This window comes from Hyaena hyaena, unplaced genomic scaffold, assembly GCF_003009895.1.
Source record: "Hyaena hyaena isolate Hyena2069 unplaced genomic scaffold, ASM300989v1 scaffold_1124, whole genome shotgun sequence".
Lineage (NCBI taxonomy): Eukaryota > Metazoa > Chordata > Mammalia > Carnivora > Hyaenidae > Hyaena > Hyaena hyaena.
The window spans coordinates 258874-266987 of NW_024081758.1; the positions used below are offsets into that span (position 1 = coordinate 258874).

Here is an 8114-nt window from a genome sequence, read left to right on the forward strand (position 1 = left end):
GGGTGAACTGGACAGCACAGGTCACGTTAAAGGACCACCTGCTGTCAGCACTAGCAACTTTGTCTTGCAAGACTTCAGATCCCAAATTTCTGCATTTTATTTTATTTTATTTTATTTTTTGGTTTTTCTTTGAGTTTTATCATATTTGGATGTGTCCTTCAACAGTACTTTGTTTCCAAATTTCTGCATTTTAAAGGAGGCCAGATATATCTATAAAAGATCCTAACTTTTTTGTTGTTGTTGTTGTTTTTAAATGTTTTATTTATTTCTAAGAGAGAGAGAGAGAGACAGCATGAGCAGGGGAGGGTCAGAGAGAGAGGGAGTCACAGACTGAAACAGGCTCCAGGCTCTGAGCTGGCAGTCAGCACAGAGCCCGAAGCGGGGCTCGAACCCACGAACCGCGAGATCATGACCTAAGCGAAAGTCGGACGCTTAACCGACTAAGCCACCCAGGCGCCCCCTTTTTTGTTGTTTTTGAGAGAGAAAGAGGGAGAGTGCATGTGTAAGTGGGGGAGGAGCAGAGAGAGAGAGACAGACAGACAGACAGGGACAGAGGATCCAAAGAAGGCTCTGCACTGCCAGCAGAGAACCTGATGTGGGGCTTGAACTCATGAACAGTGACATGGTGACCTGAGCTGAAGCCACCCAGGTGCCCCAAAATATCCTAATTTTCAAACCACAGCATACAGTCAAGCAAAACACTCATGTGTTTGGTCTGTGTGCTGCCAACTTGTAAATCCTGTGCTGGATCTCCAAGGTTATGTTCACACTTGCAAGCATAACACACAATGCCCCAGTGATGGTGGGGGCCACCTTACATGAACTTCCCAGCTTCATTTCTCACTCCTCTCCAGCATCCACGCATTCAGCAACATCTATCAACTCCTACTATATGCTCAGTAAGTTCTAGATGCTTGGGGTTACAGCAGAGAACCAAACAAAGCCCCTGCCCTCAGGGGGCTTGTATTCTAGTTGGCACAGATAGCCAATACACATATAAAGGCATAAAATGTCAGATGGCACTGAGTGTCATAGAGAAAAACAAAGCAGGGGGAGCCCCAGCATGGTCGGTGATGGGACATGCCTTTGCTTTCCTGTCATGCTCTTCTGTCTACTTTGAACGACTTTCCCTCCCTTGTGGCCTAGCTGCTTCCTACCTGCTACTGGAGACCTAGCTGGAGATCACAACCTTGCAATATTTTCTCTGTCCCATAAGACTGGTGACCCTCCTCCTGGCTTGCTTGTGCTGCTCTTACCGTGAGGTTATAACTGTTTAAGTTGGTATTTACTTTTCAGTATCTCCCACCAGAAAGTAAGTCTGTATTTCCTTACCTTTTCTATAAATCTTTGTTGCTCAGTGGAACATCCTCTTTGTGAAGATCTTTCCAGAGAAAGCTGCTGGGTGGGAGGCGATTATCCTGACTTGTTTTCTTCTTTCCCTTTCCAGTAAGAAAAGTGCTTTCCTCTGCTGTCGAAGTACAAAACTGTGCTCTACTGACTTGGAAAATGAAGAAGGGAAAGCACATTGTTGATGTCCTTCGGTTTAGAGGCAGGTTCTTAATGAGTGTGAATTATTGTCTTAGATGATCAGGGAGTCAAGGACCAAAGCTAACTTCAAAGCTTACTCTACCTGGTCCGGAGAAGATGCTGATCTACTTTCTACCTGCATATTCATATGTGTACTTTTGTGTATTCACGAGCACATTCGCGCACACAAGATGAAGAATAGATCCCCTGTGTGTACAGACTTAACCACGTGCACTTGCCCTAGGCAACTTAGGCAAACAGGATGCACACTCAATACTGACAAGCATCAAACAGCAGAAGCTGCTCCCGGCACAGCCCCATCACAGACCAGCATCTCTGACTTTCTGTTTGTACCACTTCCGTCTGGCTCCTGATGCCTGCCTTTCCAGGGGTGTTTCGCCTCCATTGTCTAAGATTCTGAGGACACCAATGGCCTGGAGGCCGGTTCGGTTTTCCAGAAGACCCAGGGCTGGGGCTCCCTCTACGCCCCTGCGGCCGCCCCGTGGAACAAGGTGAGGGTTGTTGCTGGCGGGGTGGGGCAGTGGGAAGCACACATGTTCCACTGCACTCGGAACCCGCGGGCTCTCAGCCCAGCCCGCACAGGGCCGTGTGGGCACAGCAGCCTCTGATGTGTCTCAACTCTGGAAACCCTGACTTTTTAGGCTGTGTCAGAGCCCCCCCAAAAGAAAGCTACCAGGCTTGCAGCCACATGGGGAGAGGAAGGCCCCGGGCAGCAGGCGGTTGCTGGGAAGTGTGTTCTGGGAGCAGCCCTGGAGGTTGCCTGGAGGAGGAGGACAGTGGGGCTTGGGCTCAAGGACAATTCCCCAGGGAACGGGGTGGTGTGTGTGTGTGTGTGTGTGTGTGTGTGTGTGTGTGTGCGGGGGGTGCTCTGAGCACACTGAGCAGTGGAGATGCAGTCACACACCTGATGACAACTTCTTGCCCATTGCTTGCTAGCGTCATTCAAATGATCTTTCCATGGAATGTGCCCAAAGTTTTTGTTTGCTTTTTTGTTTTTAAGCATAAAGTTTAAGTAAACAAGAAGAGCTAAATTTTTCAAGCCCTTCTCTGTCCATTCCCTCAACCCTATTCAAATAGGACTTCTTTCCTTCTCACCCCAGGGCTAATTGGAGGTAACTGGAGTGCTTGACCCCTTAGTCTTGCAAAGCAGTTATGGGTCACATGATGACTCATGTCTGCTTCAGTGCCATCGTTCTGACTAGACCACCTGCTCTGAGGTCTGACATCTGATGAAGGCAGCGCAGAGCTTGGTGCCAGGCCTCAAGGGTCAAGGGTAGAACTTACCCTCCACCTTCCCCTTGCCCACTCCCGGTGACCGGTGACCTGCATTGATCACATTCTGGGAAGGGAATTTGCCACATCTTGTGAATGTGTTTTGAATAGATGAGGCCCAATCTGTAGAGCACACAGCACAGCACAGCATGGGCTTCAAAGATGTCTCTAGGCTGCCCATTTTGCAACATGAGAGCTACAAGCAAGTTCCCCACTGCTGGATAGAATCCTTGAGGACAGGGGATATTGGGGGTTCCGCTGTATCTGCAGTGGTGTGCGGTACCTGATGCTCAGCAGAGGTTGATGGAATGACTGATTAGCTCCTGGCTCTGTGGTGGCGCATTAGTCTGTAACATACCCGCTCTTTCCAACTCCAGTTGGGAAGGAAGGAAATGTACCAGGAAAGGCAATAAGAAATCAAAGCATGTACTCAAAAGGTAGGATTTGCAGTAAGGGATGAGGGTCTAATACCGTGCTTTTGTTAAAGGGCTAATGTCCACCCAGTTTGTGTCGGGGAAACATGGGGAGGGACAGCAGTCATAGAGAAAGAAGAACTTTGGGGTCAGATGTCTATTATAAATGGGGGAAACTTGGGTTTCAGCAATAGATAAAAATGTGGCTGATGATGAACCCAAATTCGGGCATCTTTGGGTGCCTCTAAATGAAAAATTAGATTCTGAGGACCTGGAAAGCACTGTGGGAGTCAGAGTGGGTGAAACCTCATCAAAAGCAGTTTCATATTCTTACACTGAATCTCACTGGAAGGTTAGGTGGGTGGAGGACTAGATGTCAGCTCAGGATGAACTCTGATGTCCTGGTGAGCTTTGCTGTGGCACCAGGGCACCTCCTTATGGCCCGCACCCCCATTTGGATTGGACCGAACTTTCCTTCTCTCAGGAGCTAGGAGGATTGAGGCCAGGTGCCCAAAATGTTGTCACCACACTTTCATTGAAGCTCTTATTCTCTTTGAGCACCCACTCAGTGTCCTTGCTGTGGGTTCATTAGATAGGTCTCTTTTGGTTGCAAATGACAGAAACTCAACTCAAATGGGCTTAACACTTGTAAGAAAGAAGAAAGAATGAAAGAAAGAAAGAGAGAGAGAGGAAGGAAGGAAGGGAGGAAAGAGAGAGAGAGAGAGAGAAAGAAAGGGAGAGAGAGAGAGAGAGAGGGGAGGGGAGGGGAGGGGAGGGGAGGGGAGGGAAAGAAATGTTATGACTTCCATAACTTGTAAAACTTAGGAGTAGGACTCCAAGATTAAGGCCCTCCTGGATTCAGATACTTAAATGATATCACTAAGAATCTGTCTTTGCCCATCTCTCAGCTCCAATCACTGGGGCCAGTGGGACTCATGGTTTTAAAGACTGATCAGAAGGGCATCTAAGTGGGATCAGCTGCAATTGAACCACATGGACAGAGAGAGTGGGCAGGTGGTCCCTCAAAGAAATTTGGATTGTGGTTACCAACTATGGGGCAATGGTGGGAAGGCAAGTTTACATTTCACTGGACAAGTACAGTCACTCTATAAGGATTTTTTGCATCCTTCCTACATGTAAGTGTTCCTATAGAAACCCTCATTTCTCCCTGTCTGAGCCTTAAGGGCTGGACTCCTAAATGGAGCCTCCCCATTTCCACTCCCTTCCCAGTTCCATGATATGAGCTGGGTGTGAGGGTTTTTGTTTTGTTTTGTCTTTTTAAAGAGTTGGATATTTTCCTGTGGAGGGCAAGCATCAAGAGGGCAAATACTATTTCACTTCTTCCAGTCCAGCAAAATAATTAAGAAACACAATCTCTACTCCTAGATGGGGACAAAAGTAAAGTTACTAAAACCAGTTATCCTGGGGACACAAGAACATCGTAGATTGGTCTCAGTTGAACTAAAATGTCACATGGTTTGAGCTACATCACCAGAGAGGTCAGGGTGTTCTCAGCCTGCTGTGGGACACACTTGACCTTGACTGATGTTGGGAGAATGCAGGTTTTGGCCCTGGTTCCTGAAGGAGTCTGACTAACTCACTTTTTTCCTTGGTTTTCAGTTTTCTCGTCTTTAGTCTTAGATTTTTGAGTAAACTGTTTTCTCTTTGGTATAGTCCATTCCCTTTGTAGCAGCTGATTTTTAGCTGATACTTCAAATCCTTAATAAAGTGGGTTGTACCTCCCCCAAGTGTTAGGTGGCAGAATTTAGGATTAAAATAAAACTAAGAATCTTTCTGTCTGATTCCAGAGGAGTGTGAGAATGACAATAACATTCAACCTTTCTTTCAGGACAAGAAATGTTACATGGGACATGGTTATCTTCAGCATGGATTGGACTTAGTTTCTTGGGACACAATCAGCTGTCAGGTGTCCACTGACTTTGTGCACAGACCCGCCCACCAACCACAAGCAGATGCCCCCGGCATGCCTGAAGTGTCGAGAACACATGGAGACATCCATGCACAAGAAACCTCTAACTGTAACATTTTTAATACTTAATTTCTCTGTGAGATTTTATTTTTGGAAATGATATGCTGCCAGCCAAGAGATGCGGTTTGGGAAGGTCTTTCTCAGATTTCCAGCTGGACAGACAATGAGGACGGTCACACTGTGTGAAGCCCAAGGGCAGGGTCCATGCCGAGGGCACACGGTGGATGCAGAGTGAACACACGAGCAGAGAGCTGAGTGCTAAGAGGTATTCCAGCTCCCATGACTGTGAACATAGGGATCTCCCACCTGGAAGGAAAACCCTATAGGAGGAGGTGAAAAAAATGGATAACACAGAAAAGGTGTGTTTGTAAACTGGAGAGAGGGGCTGTGGGGTAGGATAGAGTTTGTAAGGATGTGTTAGAAGGCTTTGCTTCTGCCCCGAGGCTTTGTGTGAAAGGAAGCGTTGTCTGCCGCCCTCTGACCACTTCCTCAGGACCAGCTTCACCCTGTGGAGCTGCAACTGGAAGTGAATCAACCCAGGTGGTGCAAGGAAAACGAAGCTGCTTTAGTGACCACGGTGGCGGTTCATCGATGTTTTTCGTCTCCGCGCCTGTCCTCCCCGGCTGGGCTCCCCGCTTCCCTGAGTGGTGGTGGTGGAGGTGAACCTGAGCTTCCAGGCAGGAGGTTACCCACACGCATGCGCAGGTGGCCAGCTGCAGGGGTGGGAGGAGCACTCACCTTGCTGCAATGAGGAAGGTGCAGAGCTGGGAGGTGAGTTAATTCAGAGCAGCAAGATGCAGGAGCTTTTGTTCCCTCAGCCGAAATCCACCCCCCACCCCCACCTAGGAGATCTGAGCCCGAGGAGCGCCAGGCGCAGGGCTGATAGGTGACAGGTGCAAGCGTGAGTGCAGTGTAGGATGGAGGGCGCTCCTGGGTTACATTACAGTGAAGAAGGAGCCAATGCAGCCATGTGGCAGTCGCTGTCTGGGGATGCATTCAGGTCTCAGTGTCTTTTCAAACCAGCTCCGTCAGGGGAAGAACAGAAGAGATGTGGACAGCAAGATGCAAAGGTTACCCTCTGTAGTGGTGAGGAGGGCGGGTTTCTGAAGCTGGCAATAAAAGGGCAGGCGGGCTGCCTCCACAGCAGTGAGACGCCCGGACAGGGGACAGCTGGGAGGTGCCTGGGTAGGCAGGCAGGGCGCCTGTCCGCGGGCTGCCTCGGGGCTCAGGCACAGATGCCCAGGCATGACCCAGGGAGGACCTGAGTGGAAGAGGAGGAGACATGTGCCCAGGGATTCCGGGATAGGTGAACAAGGCTCCATTCCTGGATGGCCCTGGGTCATGACCCTGGAACTGCTTTATATCTAGACCTGGGCAGGGGCCGGGGGGCGGGGTGTGTGTGTGTGTGTGTGTGTGTGTGTGTGTGTGTGTGTGTGCTGGGTGCCTCAGTTGGTTAAGCATCGGACTTAGGCTCAGGGCATGATCTCACTGTGTCTGAGTTTGAGTCCCATATCCAGCTCTGCACTGACAGTGTGGAGCCTGCTTGGGATTCTCTCTCTCCCTTCTCTGTACCGTCTCCCCGCCCTCTCGAAATAAATAAACAATCAAACAAATAAATAAACTTTAAATCTGTGCTCTGCCACTTAATAGTTGTGTGTGTAATTTTGAGGGATTATTTAACCTTTCTGAGCTTTAGTTTCCTTATCTGCCCATGACGTGACGGTATTTATTGGCTTAGTTGAAGGAGTCAGCACTGAGGCACCATGTAAAGATTTGCCTCAGCGTCTGGATATACTGGGTGCCCTGTAAACACGAATACACAGATACTTCGTAAACATTCCTGAGCGCACCAGGTAGCCGTGCGTTGGTAAGAAGCAGGGAATGAAGGTAGAGCAGGGTCTGCAGCCATAGTCACAACATGAGTACAGGTCTCCTGTCATTTCCTGTCTGGAAGGCAGACTGGTTGCAGAGCTCCGCCTACCATGTCACCGCCTGTAATGCATAAGTTTTAGGAAAAGGATGGGTTCCAGAGCCAGTGGGCACAAGAGTTGGGGGTGGGCTGCCCTCTGCAAGTTCTGTTGGATGAGGCTTGGTGCTCCTGGTGGGTCGACTCAGGCCTGGCCAGACTGCAGCATGTCAAGAGGAGCTGGGTGGCACCGGGCAGTAAGGTCTTTCCCTGTGTTCCTGTGTGGCTTGGTGTTTGTCAATTGCAACTGATTTTCTAGGACTCAGGTTCCTGTTTGGGTGGAATGGGCATGAAGTCCATCTCTGACTGATTTCTAGTCATGGTGGCTTTCAGCATGTCAGCTTTCATATGCTGTGCAACTTCTGCCTCTGGGCTAGCAGGAGTGCTGTGCAGCTGGCCGTGCCAGACTGCGAGCACTTCCCTGTGGCTAATGAGCCCCACTCTCTCACACTGTTCTTCCAGCCAGTCTTTCCAATCTCTTCCCTTTTGCCACTGTGCAGCCTTCTTTTCCTCACAGGCCCTTTATTTTCCACCTTTGTGCCTCTTTCACTTCCATTCATCTGTCTCCACTTTTCCTGTCCGTCTTTTGACCTATGAACCAACCTCTTGCTCACCCTGCAACCACACGGTCTTTGGGGCTACATGGGAGCTCAGGAACACCTCGTGCAGCCGCCTGCCCCAAATCTCTGCCACGGCATCATTTTTTTTTTATCCAGTGCTTAGACATCTCCTGGAAGGGGGAACTGACCATGGCCCGGTGACTCATTCTGCATTTGTAGCACCTTGACTGTTGGCACAGTGGCAATCCACTGACGGAAGAAGTTGTCTCCCTGCCTTTGAGGAACTCGGAGTCTAGTGGAGCAGAACCTTCCACTGTTTGGTTCTAGTTCTACCCCATTGGGTCTATATAGACAAACAATACTCA

General features: G+C 49.3%; 1 long non-coding RNA gene across 1 annotated transcript; it reads left to right on the forward strand.

Moving 5' to 3' along the window:
• The first annotated feature begins 1825 nt into the window (after positions 1 to 1825).
• LOC120224199 lies at positions 1826 to 6278 on the forward strand. The gene is made up of 2 exons (XR_005526493.1): positions 1826 to 2039; positions 5083 to 6278. It is a non-coding gene; the product is annotated as an uncharacterized LOC120224199 (long non-coding RNA).
• Positions 6279 to 8114: the final 1836 nt, after the last annotated feature.